The 21,328-nt window shown below is 39.1% G+C and overlaps 1 protein-coding gene across 1 annotated transcript in view; it reads left to right on the top strand.

Annotated features, from left to right (window-relative positions):
• The first annotated feature begins 14,188 nt into the window (after positions 1–14,188).
• Positions 14,189–21,328, top strand: part of SPON2 (spondin 2) — a 55,446-nt gene continuing 48,306 nt past the window's right edge. Inside the window, exons 1-2 of the mRNA XM_015285992.4 lie at positions 14,189–14,591; positions 15,410–15,454. The gene's annotated coding sequence lies outside the window, so the exon portion shown is untranslated. The remainder of the gene's footprint in view (positions 14,592–15,409; positions 15,455–21,328) is intronic.

Here is a 21,328-nt window from a genome sequence, read left to right on the forward strand (position 1 = left end):
TTGTCCAAGGTGTTGGAGGAGCTGGTGGTATGATAGTTACCTGAAACGCAAAGGAAATTAGAATTTGCTGCCTCAGCTAGAACAAAGGTCTGGAAAGTTGAGAATGGAAGTGATGAGGTGAGAGATGCAAACAGTTACCAGTCTGCTGTTTCCTGGGATAGCTTTGTGTGCACCATCTCTCATTTCACATTTAAGCAGTTGGAAGGAGAAAATTTATGATGCTTGTATGCTTTTTTACCCACCAGCTAAAGGCAGAAAGAGATCAGAAGTTAGGACATTGTCTGCATCATTTGAGGATGTTTTAATGGGACACAGAGGAAGGTTAGTGGGTATTACGAAAAACTTCTCTGAAAGAGTGGTGATGCAGTGGAACAGGCTGCCCAGGGAGGTGGTGGAGTCACTGTCCCTGGAGGAGTTCAAGAAAAGGGTATAGAAGTGGCACTGAGGGACATGGGTTAGTGGGTATGGTGGGGATGGGTAGATGGTTAAACTTGATCACATTAGAGGCCTTTTTCAACCTTTATCAGTCTATTACTGTATGAAAACATGAAAAAAAATAATCAACTAGTGTGTCTCCTGGCCAGTTTCACCCTGATTTCTTTTCAGGTCTCTCCTTCTGTCATGTCCCTAGCACTAGCAGAAGACTTCCTGACCATAGAATCATAGTATCATAGAATCATAGAATGGCGTGAGTTGAAAAGGACCACAGTGATCAACTAGTTTCAATGCCCCTGCTATGTGCAGGGTCACCAACCATCAGATCAGGCTGCCCAGAGCCACAACCAGCCTTGAATGCCTCCAGGGATGGGGCGTCCACAACCTCCCCGATCTTTATGTCTGCAGTCCCCTCATCTAGAGGATGCTGTTGGATATGAGAAAGTCTGGTAGGAGCATTGAAATATTCTGAATGTATGTTTAAAAAGAAATAGAGCTGCGCAGTTCATGATCTGAGATCGCAGTAGGGAGCTGGGGCTGATTCTCTTATCCATTCTCTTGTTGCTCTGGCAGAAGAATCTTGGCACTATCTTGAAGGAGCGTATTATGTTTCCAGTGGAAGGAAATAATTCCAGTCATTCTTGACTAATCTCCCTGTCCACTACTGCATTAATACTACAGGTCCTTAAAAAGAGACCCATCGAACTTTCTTTGGCTAAAATGTGGTCACTGAATAAATAAGCAGGAAATTAGAAATTTCTTTTTTCTTCCTTTGAATTTCAGGAGAAGCTATCTCCTCACACTCCCTACCAGAAGTCCTGAAAAAAGTTTCAAATTCATAAATATCATTTATTCTTATTGAAAATTTTGCAGAAATATTTGGCAGTAAAGAAAGAGCAGTTGTAGATTCTTTACAGTAGAAAGTTTAAAATGGAAAGTCTGACACATTCTTAAGCTATAATAACACAAATGGGATCACTGTAATTTTCAGTTCTGATTATAGGTTATAAAATCTCTGCCAAACACCCATATATTCATGAGCCTGCGGAAAACAATCTGCAAAATGAAATATGGAGAACTGCTGAAGGAAAGTACAGGCAGCTGTAAATATAGGAGATATAATGTTAAAGCCAAACCTAAAATCAAGATACTGTTGATAACTAGTCAGAGAAATTTCACTCATACCCTATCAAATTGAATTTAATCACCAACAATTTCCATTATCTAAGAATACAGTGATTTATTTACGCACATCGTAAGACAAAAAGCTTTTCTAAGATGTGATTAATTTTGAGAGCATATGAAAAGTACTAAATAGGAAAGAAATTATAGGGATGTTATATCCTTACTGAATAACATAAACCATGGAAATTCAGACTCAAGGTTACATCAAGGAGAAGGAAACAACATCTAAAAACTGTAAGTGTTCATTAGTTTTGGTCACAGGAAAACTAAGAATTTTGTCATTGGAAAAGGGTTTTTTTTTCTTTTTATAGTGCTATTCAAAATACTAGGATTAAATACACAAAAAGGATAACTAAGGAAAACTGGTTTTGTGTATAATGTACTACAACTGTTACAACTACTACAAACATATCTATACCTTCATATTGGAGTAGTTGGCTGTGAGACTGCAAGGTGGGTGAACAGAGATCCTCCTCCCATTGGATTTCATGTTCCTTTCTAACCATGTGTTGTTGGTGTTTGTGGGAGGTTTGTTGAGACAAAAAGTAAGAATATGGAGCTATTCCACGAGTAGGAACAGTGCAGCAAATCATTGACACAAATTTCTGGTATCAGTAATAAATTGAGACAAATAACCTGCAAAATGTAACAAAACATAAGAAAATGTAAGGAGAAAAAGAAATTTCTGATGTGAACTAACAAGAATTAAGAAAATAAAATGTGATAAATATATTAATTAGAATGGAACTCTTTCTGGATTGTAACCATTCATAACATAACATAACATGATCTTGATTACTCTAGTTTCCTCAAAACCGACCTGTGCAATTCTTATTTTTCTTCCAGCAATCCCCATTTTCATCTCATTCTGTACTGGCTTTGCAAAGAGCACCCTTAACAAATGATAGCTCTGGGGATGTTGACTTAGAAATGGGATTCATAATCTTTAAGACATTATAACTTCTTTATTTAAGAAATGGATGAATTCAGGAACTGATAGCTAAGGAACTATGCAGTTCAATTATTACCTACAATCAGTGGTCCCGAATGCCCCTTTCCAACCTTTCCCACACACCATTTCCAAAATCATCATTTCTTCTTCCTACTTGACTGACTGTGACTGCTTATGGCTTGTGAATGCTGCTTGTAAAAATGCTACATACTGAAATTCATAAGCAAAATAAGAGCTTTAATAGCTGTAATTAATACAGTGCTGCAAGACCAGGTGGGGCTCTTCAGTTGAAAGTTTCAGAAACTTCCAAATAAATACTGAAGTCAACCTTAAAATATTGTGTGTGGTGGGTAAATGTATTCTTACCACTTTAAGGGATTAAATAGATGTACCAAGAAAATAAACCGCAGGATTCTGCATTTGGGCACCTAAAAGGTGATGTTGGCATCTTATGAGGTGTGCTTTTTGTTTTGTTTTTTTTTTGGAAGTGGAATCAGATTTGTGGCTCCAACACACTTCATTAAAGAAGTCTGCTGACTTTCACTGGAAGGTGAGGATGCCCAGTGGCTGCTAGCATAGAAGCATCTTATTTAATTTACAGAATGTGGGTGTTGCTGCTTAATATCAGATCTTCAAATAGTCTTGAAGGGAATCACCCAAGGTCATGCAAAGCCTTTGGGAAAGACCTCAAGCCTTTTGACTCACTTCTTCACTCTAAACTGCAGCCCTGTAATGCAATGGTCTCAGCAAATCACGTCTGTTTCGGAGCTGGAAGGTCATGCATAGAGAAATTTCCTCCTGAGCAACGCCACCAAAAAATGAAATGTGCACACAGACCTGGAGACTGACCTTTTTGGTTTCCACTGCCTGGCTTTGGCGCTGTGAGCTCCTTCACAGAAATGATGTAATTCCAGAAACACCTCAGCGTTTGCCTGAGATAGTTTGTTTAGTGAGTCACTTTTTCAATAAATATGGAAATGGTGTCAGTTAAGGAGAAGCCTAGACCTCTTAATCTTCTTTCTAAAACAGTAGTTTTGGGGAACCCACTAATATAACTTTTTATCCCACTCATTTTTTGGTATGAATTTAAGCACTAGTTCCATATCCTAACCAGTCTGAAACACGTTACCTATTTCTCCCTCTGCTGTGTTGTGCCACCAAGGCAATACGTTTCTTCTTATAAAACTGTGAAGCTGTGAAACATCATAGAATCAAAGAATCATAGAATTGTTTGAGTTGGAAGGGACTCTTGAAGGTCATCTTAGTCCAACTCCCCTGCAATGTCCTTTGCAGATCTCTTTGAGTACTATATACACAGGATCACTCTTCTTTTTGTAGCGAGGTAGGAGGAGAAGTGAAAACTTCAAAGTGAAGAACAGGGGATCTCATGACTGCTATGGGGCAGAAGATGCTCCAGATCCAAGGGTGTGGATGGCTCCTTGTGCTGGAACATTCTGCTGAGCTGCTGGTGTGGCTGGAGAGGCACCTGGTGGGGTTACTTTATATGTAATTGGAAGATCTGCACTCAATGGTTGGACTTGATATTTGGAGTAGATGATCATAGTGGTCTTTCCAAACTTAGTGATTCTATGATTCTAAAGCTCAGGGGAAACTGCAACATTAAAGCAAAGTGCTTGCCTACAAGCTGCAAAATGTTACTTGCTGGCCACTCAAGGAGAGTCTGCAGCACTCAGAAAGCCACAAACTCTGTGGTGCAGCAGGTGGGCACCACGTATCTTGCTTTGGTAGCAAAAGTAGTGGTGGGAAGCAAGAAGTGCCCCAACTTTTTGTGCCAGCCTTTAGATCTGGGCAAGGAGTGAGGGGCCAGCACTGCCCCAGCCTGGAGGGAGAACAGTGAAAATGCTTCCAACAAAGCTCACCATGTGCCAATTCTCTGCAACTGACCTATCTTGAGTTGTCTTCACTGCAGACCCAGAAGTAAGTGTAAGACGGTGACAAGTACTTATGCTAAGTGATTTTTTGAGGTTCTTTTTCAGAAATGCCATTAGAAAAGTTTCTGTGTATTCTGAAAGGAATGAGTAAAGGACTATAAGTAAGATGATAACTCTACAAAATACGCATGGTGGATGGTTATCCTTGTCATGGCTGGGTTTTGTGTTTGGATGACAGAGGAGAGACCAGGGGATTACCACCAGCACTGGTACAGGTTGCCCAGATAGGTGGTTTATGCTGCATCCCTGGAGACACTCAAGGTCACAGGGCTCTGAGCACCTGATGGAGCAGTAGGTGTCCCTTGTTGTTGTAGGAGAGTTGGACTAAATGACCTTTAAGGGTCTCTTCCAACTCAAAAGGTTCTATGATGCTATAATTTTTAGAAATATTAACAGATAAAAAAAAAAAAGGGTGGGGGATGGGGGGAGAGGGATTGTCCTGAGTGAAAACATAACATCGAGGGAAAACAGAGTATTTTCATTTTGCAACAGGAGGAAGGAGAATGCTCAGAGCAGGATTTCTCAGACAGGCAAGGCAGGCTGAGCTTACTGAGTTAGTTTTGGAGGATGCTGCTGAAAAGAAAGACTCAGGAAGTGACCTTTTGCTGAAGTTTGTCTCCAGCCTGCACAGCTGGGTGCTGGGAGAAATCCTAAGTAACAGGGAGGGGAGGAGGCTGGTTTCTGTGTTCTCTATGGGACTTGTTTCCAACTTCATCAAGTATTTCAGTGTAGATAACTGGATAACTTTGCATTGCTGTCATTCATACAGCAGCATCAACTGCTCCTTCTGCTGTTTTCTTTCTTTATTCATAAATTTCTGGCTAAAATAAAACGTGCCTTAGACTAACATAAGCTCTCTAGACTCCCATTGCTCTTTGAAGTCATCATGAACATTGCCCAACTCACTGTATGACATAGCCTTTATTTAGCTCCTGCCAAAATTAACTTTGTTTAATTTTCTGAAAGTCATAGCACTCCATGAGAGTTTTCTGGGACTCTATTTCTTTACATTTCTTCCAAGGTCTGGGTCTACACTGTGGTTCTCTAACAAGAAAAAAAGGGAGACAGATGTTAGATGAAAAGTTCTCGAGAGAAAAAAAGTAAGGACAGTGAATATCAAAAGATGAGAGAGCATTTCTGAGAGTAATTGGGCAACAGAGCTCGGGAATGATACAATCTTAAAAAAATGCACCTTCTGTTTTCAGTTATAAAGAAACAAAACTGGTAACCTTATCTTGAACCTTTTTTTGTTTTTATACTTAGAGGTGCTGTGTTTGGGAGAGGGAAAGTGACTTTATATCGCCTCCAGTAAGACGCCATGTAGTGCATACAGTACTTTCCCATTCATTCTTCTTTATGTATTTTTTTATATATTTTAGATTTTGGGTTACTCATACAAATGATTTAAAGGAAATATTCCCGAGCAAATCTCAGCTGTGTCTCTAGTTCCTAGCATTATAAAAAGAAAGCTCTTCTGTCTTGTGTATTTACATAAAGCCTGAATGCCAGATTTGGAAGAGTAATAAAAATATGCTTTTCTGGTATTTGTTCTTAGGGAAAGAGAATTCCCCATGACCAAAAATATCCCAGTAATAAGCATTTGCTTCAAGCTGGCACCACCGTGACCTTAAATTATGAGCTTGCCCCCATTTGTAGCTAGTTTCCCCTTTTTAAATGTACAGTTAAGTCATTTGTAAATATCATAACTAAATCTGGAAGCGTAATTTAGTGACTCTATTTGAGGATTAAGAAGAAGAATAACATTACTTAGAACCATGTGTAATCTTTTCTGCTTTGTTTATTTTAGTTTCTACGCTATGCATACCTTATCTCATAGTCATTTTTTACTTAGTTCTCTTGATACATTTGCAACACTACTGATAATACCATAAAAAACCTAGCTATCTCCTTTGGAAATAAAAATAAAAGTCCACAGTATAAAGTGGGATTCATATAATATTGTTGACATAGGATCGTTGTCCTTAGGAAGGAAAAAATGTTGCTAGATCATACTGTTCATTTTCCAACTAGAGAAGTTTTAAGCTGTAGAAAGTAGGTATGAGATTTTACACTAGATCATACTAGCTGAATTTATTAAGCACTTGGAACAACACTCAGGTTTCCTTTACCAAGAGTGCCAGAGAACTGAAATTCTCTGCTGAGTGTAGTCTGTATGATGGTGCCACCAGTCTTTATTCAATGAAGGTGTTATTCATCTGTTTTCTCTTCTGGAGGTGCTGTGATTATCTGACGTTTGGTTACTGTGCCAGAATGGGACTTACTGATACATTTATTATATTATTTATTGTATTATTGTTCACTGCAATACTTGCGAGCTTTACTCTTGCTGGGCTCACCTTGTAGATTGTAACTGTAGTTTCACTCCCACCTTATTATTTCCTCCAGATAGTATGGATGGTGAAATAATTTTTTAGTCCTGTGTAGCTGGTTATGAAGTTTTTCTGACTGCTTTTCTCATCAAATAGCCTTAATTCGTGGTCTGATATTTTGTTTCTTTCAGTGAATACCTATCCAGTTCTATAGGAATGTATTGAATTGTCAACAAACGTAATTCTCTGTTATGTACTTGGAAGCAACATGGGACAGATCCTCGCCTGGTGCAAATACTCATAATTCCACTAATTCTTTTGGCACCGTTTGAGTTTAGAGCAGCTGAGGACCCTTATGAGCAACTGTATACAAACCAATTTGCTAACACTCACAGAACCGTCCAAGACAAGACCGTAACACTCCCTCAAACTAGACATAAACTGATGAAGACACCTTTTATCCTTCACTCAGTTTAGTATTGAGGCAGGTGCACAGGAGGAAGAGCCGTGAACTCAACCGAGCCAGGACATCTCAAAAAACAGCAGCATCCCATGTCATCAACAGCTAGCTTTGGAAAATCTGAGTGTTAGGTAGAATAAAGATTTTGGAAACCAGGCACTAGAGCTCAGCAGAGCTGCCACAAAGCTGTTCCCAGCATTCCTTACCTCCCAAACTGTTCTTTCAGTAGTTGAATCCAATGCCCAGAAACAAGTAGCCACACACAAATAAATCCTCTGGCACAGCCGGAGCTAAGAAACAGAAATAGCTGTGTCTCAGTTACAAGAAGGGTAGATCCTCAGCCAGCAGTGGCCCCCAACCCAGAAGACAAATTAAATGCAGAGAGACAAACTTGAAAAAAAAATAAAAAAGTTTTGTTGGAAAAAAAGACCGTCAAAAAGCAGCTTTAAGAAAAATGAGTGAAAAATATACACACACATGCATGTACATACATCTGTAGAGTTTCATAGTAGAAAGTGGAATAAGAAAAATAAAGGGAATTTCATGGGAAGTTTCAACCCCATTTAAGGTCCAGTTTTCAGGGAGCCATTTTCCACAGTAGTATCAAACACAGATTTGTAATGTTTTAAAATTTTTAATTTTTCCTAATTCTTTATTTCCTTGATGTCTTAATGTATCTTCCACGAAGAACAGCAGGAAGCCTTGTTTTGGTGAGAGATAAATCCTGATTCTTGTTTTAAGTTGTCATAAAACATAACCACATGCCTGTCCAGTCTTGTCCAAGATTGTTAAAAATCTTTTATCTTACTGACAAGGGAAGAAAAGTCATACAGAAGAGGGCAAAGTATCTTGTGCTTGAATCAAGACGTCTGTAAGTGGGATTGCTGTATTCTTTCTGCTTTTACAAAGCAATTTGATAGATACTGGGCACTGTGCAGTTGTCAACATGAAAAACTACATGTGATTTTGCACTCTCATGGCATGTAACAAATTGTGCTGGTAAAACTGGAAGGAAGACTGCTCTCTAATTAAATATCAGAGTGAATTATTTGATGTTCTGTATTAAAATTAGTTTTAATTAAATTTAAATTTGACAATAGAATTTAATTGTTTTACTGGCCACAGGACTGAATAGTACTTTATAAAGACATCTAATCAACAGCAGTTCTAATACTGGAATTGGCATGTGAGAAGCATTTGTCGACATGTAATTAGGACCCAATCCAATCCTCAATGAGACAAACTTCCCATTGATTTTAATAAGAAGTACATTAAAATCTGGACACCACAGTTCACAATAACGTGCTATCTCTGCTTTTAGAATTTGGCACTAGACCAAATCCTATAATTTAGCTTGCTGCAGACGGTGACCTTACCCATATTGTATGGTATGACAGCTACAAAACAGCTGCCATCAGCTTTGAAGAATGGTAGTTTTACAAACTGTGAAATGAGTTTGTCATGGTAGATCGTTACATAGAAGTAGATGCGAGTCCAGGAAATGTTGCAGAAAGATAATTTTTCAGTAAAAAGACTACTGGAATGGCCTGAAAAGAGTATCAGTTTTAGTGACTAAACAGACACTCAGGAAACATTTCAAAGCTGCATTCATGGCAATTTTTTTAGTATTCCTTATGTCCAAAGTAATCAATGTCATACTAATCAATAGACATCAATTATTTGCATCAGTGGGAGGGACATGCTTCTTTTACAATCTTCATTTAATCCACATTTTAAAAATGACTTATTTTAATAACTGTACCCAATGTGCAATCCAAGTCTCTATAAAGATAGCAATTGTATCTGGGAGCTTTTTGCAGACCTTCTGTAATATTGCCCATTCTTCCAAGCTCAGTGGTTAAGCCAGTGTTTGTCATATGCTGATGTGTGGAAGTAGGTATCTGCATGAAAAATGGCTTCGTTTTCTTCTAGACCACCTACAATTACATTCTAACTACATATGTAGTACCCATCTACCAAAAAAGCACAACAGAAGACCCAGGGAGCTACAAATCTGTTAGGGTAATCTTTGGAGAAGTTTGGCCTGTGAGATATAGAAAGTCATTTAAAGATCAAAGAAATTGTCAAGCATAGTCAGTATGTGTTCATCAAGGGAAAGTCCTGCCTTAATGATTTTATCTCCTTCTGTGGTAAGTTCACCTGTTTGCTGGATGAAAGGAAGGTGATGGATGCAAAAGTTCTGGATTTCAGTAAGGCATTTGATACCATCCCTCACAATATCAATCTGGACAAGCTGTACAACTGTGAGATGGATTGTTTCACACTACACTGCATGATGAACTCTCAACAGTAGAGCTCAAAGTGTTGTAGTACATGGAACTGCATATGGGTGGATGATGATCACCAGGGATCAATTCTAGGGCAAGCTCAGTGATGATACAAAGCTGGGAGATGTTGCTTACTACGGAGGGAGGAGGGACCTTGCAGAGGGACCTAGCTATGATGAAGCCTTGGGTAACCAGCAATGGCATGAAGTTCAACAGAGCTGTGCCCAGATCAGGTTCGGTGCTGGGAAAAACTGTACAACAAAGGAGTTCAGACACTGGAACAAGCTTCTTGGAGGGGTGGCTGATGTCCCATGTCTGTCAGTGGTCAAGAGGCATTTTGTACAATGCCCTCAAAAATGTGCTTTAACTTTTGGCTACCTTTGAAGAGGTCAAGCAGCTGGGTTCGATGGTCTTTGTGAGTCCCTTCCAAAGAACCATTCTATTCTATCCTTCAGATAGCCAAGGCATTTTTGCAGTGCTTAAACATCTGTTACATGGCTGACAGTAGCTGCCCACTTAATACTATTCAGTGATATCTTGGCATATGTCCTCTCAACTGATTAAAATGGGAATTGCTGGAGATGGCTGCCACCATGCATCCTAACAGCCACACAGACTGACACTCTTCAGATCAACAGAAAAACTTTGCAGTGCAGATGTCTGCATCTGTGCCAGCTGTCAAGGCTTTTTTATAGCCAGTGGGAAGAAATGGGCACTTTTAGGCTGTGATTCATCTCACTCTGCCATAGACAGCTAAAATAAGACAGATGAACTCAGTTTTAAAACTGTGTAGTGATCTAAAAGAAATGGACAGTGACTGGCTTTGATACGGGCATTCGTACTGTAGATGTACACAACTAAATGAGATTAATCTTGCTCTTCTGAAGGGACTTGACCTCTGATACTAAGCAGCTCAATAGCACTGCAAGAATATTATGTAAAATCATGTCTAATATTTTTTGTGCGGGGAGAAGATTTTAATTTAGTTTCTGGCCTAATGACCTGTTGTATGTCTGAGCCACCAGTAAAGTCTCCCTTATGGTAATGAGGTGAATTTTTGAGGTCATAAGACAAAGTGCATTGTTAATTCATCACTTGAAAAAATTTTCCCTGAAAATAGGGATAATACTCACAATCCCTCCTGTCTCTTTAATGACTTATTTGTGAAGACCTCAATTCATTTAAACCATTTACCTATTCCAATGAGTAATACATGTAGAATTATCATTTTAGCCTTATCTTGGCATATGCTGAATGATGACTAATGTGTTCTTACATTTGCGTGCATCTAGAGAAGAGCAGTGAAGCTGTGAAGGTTCTGGAGAGCAAGTCTTACAGGGAGTGGCTGAAGGAACTGAGATTGTTTAGTCTGAAGAAGAGGAGGCTCAGGGGAGAATTTATAGCTCTCTACAACTGCCTGAAAGGAGGTTGTGGTGAGGTGGGGGTTGGCCTCTTCTTCCAGGTAACAGTGATAGGATGAGAGGTAATGGCCTCAAGTTGTTGGAGGTGTTCCGGTTGGATATTGGATTTAAAAGAGTGGTAATGCATTGGCACAGGCTGCCTATGGAGGTGGTGGTGTCACTGTCCCTGGAGATGTTCAAGAAATGTGGAGATGTAGTATGTAGGGGCATGGTTCAGTGGGCAATATTGGTGGTATTACTGGTGGATGGTTGGACTAGACGATCTTGGAGGTCTTTTCCAACCTTAATCATTCTATGATGCTATGATTATAGTCATGGTGCAGGAAAAAAAAAATGTTTATGCTGACTTCAAATAGAGTCTGAGAAAGTTTAGCGAAGGAATAGGTGTTTCTGTGCTGTCATTCTGTTACTTCTGTAATGAGGTAATAGAGTCACTCTAGGAAAAATGGTATACCTGATTATACACAAATGGAAAACTTTTCTCAGATTTGTTTTTTCTGTGATGGTACTGGCAAACAAAAAACTGCACATTGGAAAAATATACAAGATTGATTGTTCTAGAGCCATTTGAAATTTGTTTGGAAATAAAACATTTTTGCTAAGGACAACCGTGTCCCAGTCTCTTGCAAAATCCTGGAGTGAATAGATTTGTGATTACTGATAGCTAGTGAGAATTTTAATTGAATGATGGATCATCACATACAAGTACACTGGCTGAAGTGTTTCCTATGCTTATTGCAGTCAGGTTGCTTATAGCACGTCTTGAAAATAATCGTGCTATTTGTGGGAAGAGTTAAAGTTTATATATCTGCTGGTGGATTGGTCTGTGTAGGCTCTATGACTAAATGAACAAGTGTGCTCAAGTGAGTTAGAGTGGTGCGCACTTCTGAGATTCATAGATGAAAGAAGATTTTGAGCATGAAAATGGGCTTCAGCCACATTTGTCTCTCACTGTCACTGCAAATATGCTCCGTATTGTGGGTGATGCTGCAGTGCTCGTGAGGACTTGTCTGTCTCTCTAGGATTTGGGCTTTTCCTCTGGAAGTTGTGCAGACATCTGAAGAACATGTGTCGTGTGCATGAGAAATGGGTACAGCTAAATGAGCTTTGCAGAGGTTATGTGGTATTTTTAATAGACCTGCCTCCTGCCTGGTTGTCTGAGAAGAAAAATTTATGGGAATTCAAGTATTAATTGCCTCTGATGCTGACTCTATGAATCAACTTGAAGTGGAATTGAAAGAGTGATCACAGAGAAGGGAGCAGAAAGATGTAATTAATAGATTGTAAAGCTGAAAAGACTATCTGATTCTGTGTAGCACAGGTCACAGGTCTTCCCTGGATTAATTTTTACTTGAACTTCAGCATCTCTTTTTGAAAGCCATCCAATGTTGATTTATAAGTTTATAGCTCTGGAAAATCTTGCAGACATCTTCATGCTGTTCCAGTGATTAAACATCTTTGCTATTAAAAAAAAAAAAAGAAAAAGAAAAATAAAAGAAGAGCATTATTTTATTTTTGATCCTTGTCTCCAGTGTTTGATCTCTCTGCCTCAGTCTGCAAAATGAGGAAAATCTATGGAGAAATGGAGAAGAGTACTGTAAGGGTAAACATGTTAAAAGACTGGGAATAGTCCATATGTAGATGTAAAGGAGACCATGGTTTTACATGAGATAGACATACTGGCTGGTAGCCGTGCAAAGAAAGGATTTCCTTGTCACACTTCCATCTGGGACTCTCTGAAGTCCAGAGTTTTTTTTGTTGTTGTTGTTGTTGTTTTTTTTAACCATTGTAACCCTCTGATCAACTTCAAAGAAAGAACATAACCACTGCCTGCTTATCTACGTGGCTGATTTGGGGTCTGCTCCATGCCTCTCTGAAGCCAGAATTAATGCAGCCTTCAAAATGGGTTTGAATAATTCATTTATTGATTCTCTTTGATGAAGCTGTATTTCTCCTACTGAGAAAAAAGGGCTGTAATATTTAATAGAGATTACTTTTTTGAATAACCCGTCATTGTATTTTCCAATTGAAATTCCAGAACTGAATCTGAAAAATGGGTTCATATAACAACTAGATGCTAAAATTTCTCAGAAAGGAAAAGTTTGGTGGGAAAAAAAAAAAAAAGAAATTATTTTAAACAGGAAGACATTAGTATGGAGGTGGTAAAGATCCAGCATGAATGGGGATTGGCAATTAAGATAATTTCTTGTTTTTTCCTCTTCAATTTTCATTCTGAAGGAAATGCTGCTTTTATAGCTTTTAGCTCAGCTGTTCTATTTATCTGGATTGTGCTGCTATGACGAAAATAAGGAAAAGGATGTTTTTCTTTTTTTCTTTTTTCTTTTTTTTGCCAACTCTTTTATTTGTTGTGAAAAAAAATAGTCTGACTATGAAGTGGAATGAATTATTGATTTTTGACTGCTCAGGACTATCAAAAAGTGTGCTTTTGTGCTATTTCTTGTTGTACATTTCAACAAATAAGCACTGAGGTTTTTTTATGGAGAAGCTTAATGGGTCTCACTACTAGTTCCTATGCTCTCACACACGTCTGATATCCTGCCCACTCTTTTTAGTCCCTGTTGCTTACTCAGGAAAAGTCCTGTCTTTCTTTAATAGGAGCTGGGAATGGACTTCAGAATGAAAGTCTGTCTTTTTGTTCAACTCTCTGTTGGAGTCCACTTGAGGGGTATTGCAAGATAATATTAATCTTATGCTGTCAAAACTTGTCAATCCAAAGAGAGCAGGTATGACTCACTGGAAAATATCCCCCTCAGAAAGAGACTTTCCCAACTGCCTATCTGAGTGCGTGGAAAGATAAATGCTACAGTTCAGACTTTCCCTCCAGAGAGAGACTGTTCTTCAGGAAAAGTCAAAACAGACACATGCTCAAGTAGGCTCAACAGATTTTACAAGATATGACATAAACGACAAAGAATTTTTAGCAGTGGTTCTCTGTAGATGGATTTATGAAAGATCGAGGGCTTGAGGATTAAACTCTCCGTTGGCTGGGGTGAGACAACGTGATTATCCAGTCCAGCTGGAAAGGAGACGAGTAGCAAGGTCCATCGCAAGAAAATTAATCTAGTTAAATGGTGCAATGCTGTCTTCAGCTGGCAGCATTTGGGTGACACTGAACATAAACACTCATGGGTTGTGACTTGCATTGACATCCTTAAGAGAACAACAAGAGACACGAAGAAAATGTTACTGTGTGTTATATTCATCACTGCAGAAGCTGAACAAAGTGAACGAAAAGTAAAGTGAAGGGATGGTTTTGTATAGAAGGGAAATATGCAACTATAGGCCATTAGGAAGATGCATCCAGTAAATGTAATGAAGATTAATGTTATCTTTAACCCAACTAAGTATTTTTTATATGGAAGTACTTTCGCAGAAATATACCTCAGAAATTTTCCTTGCTAAAATTGTGTTCTGTAGTCCATACTCTGCTGGTTTTTTTTTTTTTGTATTTTTTCTGAAAGTCATGCAGCCAAACAGATCTTTGCTGGCATATTGAAGACTCACGGAGAGAAGCGAGGAGCAGGAAGGATAAGATGGGAAAAATTATGTGAGTAAAAATAAATGGAGAAAAATTCTGTGTAATGACATTTTAAGAAGATGCAGATGAAACTTGGCTTCAGATGACATACTTTATTTATTTATTTATTTTTAAGCAAAACCACGCTGAAAAACAAGATGATAATTATCTGTACTATTTTTTATGTGTCACCTGACAGAATGTCTGAAGTATAATTAGTCTATGGATACAGAACTAGAAGATGCTAAGGAGTAATACATTTTCTTAAAAGTAATGCTGAATGTCATTTCTTAAATGTCGTTGCATACTTCTTTCTATTACAACATGGGGCAAAACTGACTCAGGTCAGTACTGAGAAATGGTAATGAAAATTCTTGCCTAATTTTTGTTTCTGTGAGTAGTTCTGGCTTCTGTGTGGCTATCCACGGTGGTTGAAGGGAGAAAATCTGTTATCCTGCACCAACCCTTGCAGCCCTTTAAATATATATGAAATTTGCAGGATCCATAAAACAGTAGCTCTGTGTATAGTCCCTGAAGTTTCTTCTTTACACTTTCTCAAGTGGAAAAATGATCAGAACTGTAATTCTGAGGATTGTCCATGGAGGCCACTTAAGAGTAGTACCATCATGGTAATGCAATCTGGATACATGAAGGAAGTGGTACTGCATGTTAAATTTATCACCACAGACATCGAACTATTATTTTATCTGGCTTATTTCCATGATGACAGTAGTAGAGGCGATGTGTATAGTCCTACGAACCCTGCTTTGGTCTGTTCCTTTCTGTTCCAGGGGACAAGGCATTCTTTCATTTGTCTTGACATGTTTCTATTTGCCTTTGCCCCGTAGGAGATGAGGAACTGCAGACTGATGGAAGAGCTGACCTGCTTTTGGGTAAGCTTATAAATTTTAAAATAATCAGAGCTGCTATTGTTTGGGGCAGCTTGGATAACTCTAAGTACCATCATGCCATCAAACCCCATGTTTTCATTTGCAACTGCTGGAACTAGACTGTCCTAATGACGTGGAAAAGGGAAAAGGCCCCAAGCCAACTTTTGATATAGCAACAGGGAATTGTAATGCACAGGATTTCCTGCATGTGCTTGTCTGTGGACAATGGTGTGGAACAGCTATAATGAGTAATGTGACTTCTGAAAATGATTTACAGGTCTTAATTAGAATGGTTTGCTCTTGCCTACTGCTCTTCACCAATGAACCCCAAAGAGCCCAATGAAAAAACATTGGTAGTATTATCCCCATCTTGTAGTATAGGATGTATGTTCTATACACTGGGTCTTGCATCTGGGTCTTATATGGGCTGCAGTTTGTAATTTCTTTAGCTGGAGCACAGGACTGCATTGCTTTGGAGAACTGAGTCCAGCATTATTTAACGAAGGCCAAAGGCAAGTCACAAGCTGCTTTAAGTTTATAATCAAAATTTCCTGGTTTTCTACCCTTTGCTCATTCCATTCAACCATACTGGCTCTCTGAAGTGCTAGCGGTGCGGAAGGAAGAAGATGCTTTATGATCCTTGATGACTATAAAGTAGCAAATAAAGCTCTAGGGTGCTTTCAAGCTCACAGTGATCTCGTGGGGTGGAAAATTAATCATGCTGCAGCTACTGGAGAATATATTTTTTTTACATTAGCTGCTTGGGTCTTTTTCCAAACCAGAAGATGATAAAGCGCTTCCCACTACTGGATGAAGACAAAAGAAAGTGTCATCAACACAAGCAGTAAAATAAGCTGAATAAGCTTGTTTGGACTCCTGGTTACTAATCTAATCCTTTTACAATCATATTTTTGGCACTAGAAATAAGAACTATTTGCAAAACAAACATTTTTTTTAGTGCCCCAGTCAGACTATTGCAAATTTTGGATCTCATATCTTTGATCTGGTCTTTCAAACTTCAGCAACTGCCAATCTCTACTTACTACAGACCATTGGTATATTCTGTGTAAATCTATAGGCAGTTATACTTTTGGAAAGCACTTATAAATTGTTCCCTGCAGTCAATGTGTATTAGATATTGCTGAAATAAAGCACAGACAGTGGTTTGAGGTTTTTTGAGACTCCTAGTATTCCTGATGAAAAAAATTCTTAGCTCTATTTCTTCCACTGCTATTTTGCAGACCAATTTTCTTACACCAGAGATCTTTCCTGAGACCTCTATTATACTGCAAGTATGGGGGTCTCTCTGGGATCCCAAACTGTCTATGTGTAGGGTAATTCACAAATGCTCAAGATTTTATTTTCCTGCTGAAAACTTGTTCTTATCTAGACGAGGCCATCTGGGATTTCCGGCATGGTTACAGTCTCCTTGTAAGCTGATCATTCCCCTTTTCACAAGCTGCAGCAGCCTATGAGCACTGGGATTTCATATGCTCTGAGCAAGGTCAAGCTTAGCATTTTCCACCCCAGTGTCATTGCATCACTGCAGCACAGATGAAAAATGGAAATCATGCTGTTATTACAGCAAAGCCAGCTCTCCAGTTTGGCACTGCTGCCACCCTTTCATCATCATACTGCACCTCAACCATCCTCTCATAACCAAGGTCAAAACCTAAGACTGAACTTGGAAGGGTGGATGACTTCTTGACTAGCACTTGTCTTTAACATCACTGAGGGATTTTCCTTACGAAAAAGTGGAGCCCTGTTGCAAAACTATTTATATTTACCTGTTCCTTGAATTTCAGCAGTAGAAAGATCTTTCTATCCTAATTAAAATACTAGGAGTGATGCTGTATAGGAACCAATTTTCTCTTTTAATTTCCGTTTGTCAGTCTCAAGAAGGTGCTGTGGCACCAGACCACTTCCACCACAGGCTTCTACTAAGAGGAAAACTGGAACTTCAGTAAGAACACCTTAAGATGAGAGAAAACATGTTTTCACAAAATGGAACACATCAAAAAAAGCCAGACTTGGAAAAACCGGTTGGTCATCATTAGGTTTTTCAGCTTGCTTGTGCAAAGCTCTAGTATTTGCTCGATTGTGCTGAGGAGTTGTGTGCTGAGGCAAGGAATGATTGTGAGGGTTGGCACTGTCCAAGTTACAGCAGTTCCTATGAAGTACTTTGCCTTGCAGCCAGATGTTTCTTGACAAAACTGACCACAATTGTTGTTAGACCGCTATCCAAACGCAAATTTAATTAAGGCTCATTAAAAACCTCAGCAAGATGAAACAGTGGAATCATAAGAAAAGTCTTCTTTTAATGATAAATGTAAGGTTTTGTTATATATCTATGCAAAACAAGAACTCAGGATGCACCCAGGGAAGTGGTGGAGTCACCATTCATGGAGCTGTTCAAGAAACATGGGAATGTGGCATTGACAGACATGGTTAATGGGCATGGTGGGGATGGGTTGACGGTTGAACCTGATGATAGACATTTTTTCTAACCTTAATGATTCTATGATTCTATGACTTTCTTACAGACTTCTTTGTGAAAACTAGTAAAAGCAATTCAAATTGTCTAAAATGTTATGGAGCTCTCTTAAATGCTACTGCAGGGAATATTTTCACTATATATACAATCATAGAATCACCAAGGTTGAAAAAGACCTCCAATATCATCTAATCTGACCGTCTATCTATCACCATTTCCCCTTTAAACCATATTCCTTATTACAAAATCTGAATGTTTATTGACCACCTCCAGGGCAGTCTCTCCAGTCTAGCAGTCCCTTGGCACTCTGTTACAGTGCCTGACCACTCTTCTGGAGAAGAAATATTTTTTATTTTATTTTATTTTACTTTTTATTTTTTTAATATCCAACCTGAACCCTGGCACTACTTGAGGCCATTAGCTCTCATCCTATTGCTGATACCTATGAGCAGAGACTGAGCCTCACCTCACCACAACCTCCTCTGAGGGAGTTGTAGAGAGCAATAAGGTTTCCTTACGGCTCTGGTTCTCAAAGACTGAACAATCCCTGCTCCTTCAGGTATTCTCTGTAAGATTTGTGTTCCAGACCCCTCACAGCTTCATTGCTCTCCTCCAGACATGCTCCAGGGCCTTGATGTCTTGTAGTTCAGTGGGTTGAAAGAAAACATAGAAGCCTTATCAGCCCCAGTACATGCTTGCTTGGACATCCTCTTTCATTGAAGTATCTGACTCACTAAGTATTCAAAACCAGATGGAGCAACTCTGGACTTCATCTACTTGAGAAAATGTGGTTGCTTATTTAGCAGATGTGTTGCAGCTTGGATTTGTGTTGGGGTAAGTCTCCAGCTGTGCACAGCCCTGAACATTTTCCAGTTCTCCCTAGGAAGTTGTGCCCCATTTACCAGTGTTTCCACAGAAAAACAGATGTAATTGGCAGCCATTAATGGGGAGGAAAGAAGCTCTAAGTAGTGCGAAACGTAGGGAGGACTTTGCCAAAACAATACTCAGTCTGTTCAATGCAATGCAGGGTGCAGTGTGGAGGATGAAACCCTCAAGTGTCACCTGTGGTGTCTTCTGTTGCTAACTGTCTCAGTGACTATTTATAAAAACAAACAAACAAACAAACAAAAAACCAACAAAAACAGGTTTCTATGTTTCAGTAATTTTCTTATCTGTGATAGAAAATCTTATGCGCGTATAAAAAATGTTCCTCACTAACCCTGAGTAAATTTATGGACTCTTGTGCAATACTCAGTCCCATTCTGGATGCAAATCAATGTTTTTTCTGCTGTCATTAAGTGAACTTTCGGAAACATAAGGAGTACAGAAGACCTCTAGGACTGAAGAGATACTTAGTAACATGAAGATGGGTGGTTAAATATTACAAAATTCTGTGGAAAATATTTATTTTGCTTGAAAAGTCTTATATAAACTCTTATCATCACCTTGACCTCTACAGTCAATGGTTATAGCTGCTTTCCCTCCAGATATTTACTGCAAACTGCAGTGATACTGTGATCTGAAGCACAGAGCACAAGTGTACACTGCTGTTGTTCTGGTCCTGTCCCTGTGGTATTTGTCTGATTTAGGGGCATTTAAATTGGATATATGGAGAAAAATTCTTACAATCAGAGTGGTGAGGCACTGGCACAGGCTGCCCAGAGAGGAGGTGGATGCCCCATCCCTGCAGATATTCAAGGTCAGACTGGATGGGGCTCTGAGCACCTGATGGAGCTGTAGGTGTCCCTGTTCACTGCAGGGTAGTTGGACCAGGTGGCCTTAAGAATTGCTTCCTACTTAAACGATTCTATGATTTTCTCCCCTTTACTATCTACAGATGTTAAATAATGCTGAAGATAGGATTGTGGTTGAATGTAGTTTGTCACTGAGGGCTCTGGAGAACTAAGAGGAAGGATGTGAGACACTGCAAGACGTCTTTTTAATTTTTGCTGTCTCCTGGCGAAGTGAAGTACACTGCCAGTAAATAGCAAGATTCTGCAGTAATTTGTCCTTCGGTGACACAGAACTCCTTCAAAGTTGCTCAACGTGCCATTTTATTTCTCATGCTCTTGTGATACTATACTGAATTGTTTCCTCCCCACTTACAATTAATGCAAGATGAATCTTTTTTCAAAAGACATTTTAGGATTTGGGCACCCATTTCTCAGACATTTTCCATGTCAGCTGGCACCAAATTCACTTAGGCAGTTCTTAAAATCTCACCCATAGAATTTAATTGTTAATTAAGGAGTCCTCACTGGAAAATATGATTAATTCAAACGTTACCAGCAATAAAAATTACTTTGTTATGCCTGTGACGTGTACTATTGATTCATAACAATAATGGCACGTTGCACCTAGGTAGCACTTTTCATCTGAACTGGAGGATCAGAGTCAGTATTTCCATTTTGTGAGTGTTTCATATAAATCTCTGCATTTGTCATTGACAAATGAAAAGAGTTTCAGAAATGTTTTCCCTATCATTTGTCTCTTGGAACATAAACCAAACAAGGAAAGTTCGTATTGTATCACAAGGAGTAGGAAAAAAACGACTTTGTTGGCTGGGAGAATTTAGTAATGGCAGATGTGATGAAATAGCTGGGGGACACGCTGGGCCCCACACTAAGTGCGATGGAAGGCAAGCAGTCAGAATGTGAATAGAAACACCCTCAGTTGTTCCTGGGGCACTGTATAGCACAGCCTGCCCCTCGCCTTGTCAATGCTATGGTAAATAGATATTATGGTTTTACATCTGTACTCTCAGTGCATTCACTCAAAATCAGCATGTAGCAGTGAATCACTGTGACATGATGTTCCTTTTTCAAGCACAGTGAGAGAGATATTTTCCAGATAGAGTTCAGCTTATTTTCTTTTATGCGTGATGGGAACCACACTTGGTATTTACAGACTTTTAAAAATTTCCTTGCAACCACAGCTATTCAGGCTTTCATTACATGTGAATTAAATGTGTCTCACAAACTCCTTTGTCAGCAAGACAGCAGGTAAAAGGCAAATAAGTGCAGGAGCAGCTTGCTGAGGGATGGTGTGAAGCACTTCCTATGCTCAGTTTTCTCCTCTCTGAATAGGAAAAATATAGTTACAGAAGGTCACAAGTAGGATTTTTGCTCCAGGTTATTCTATACGTTAAATTTAACATAACAGTCTGAAAAGCCTTGCTTCAGGCATCACATAATCAGTTCTAACACATAATTTAATGTGTAATGCAAACAGAACTGGTTGTGCTGGGAGGTGTGCAGATGCACAGTCCAGAGAGACATAACATACAGTCTGGGAGGGAGGCAGAGTAATGCGCTTCATCACTGGGAACTGTACAGAAAAGTGATTGCAAACTCCTGCCTTAAAGTGAAAAAATTTTCCCAACA

This window comes from Gallus gallus, chromosome 4 (assembly GCF_016699485.2).
Source record: "Gallus gallus isolate bGalGal1 chromosome 4, bGalGal1.mat.broiler.GRCg7b, whole genome shotgun sequence".
In the NCBI taxonomy this organism is placed as follows: domain Eukaryota; kingdom Metazoa; phylum Chordata; class Aves; order Galliformes; family Phasianidae; genus Gallus; species Gallus gallus.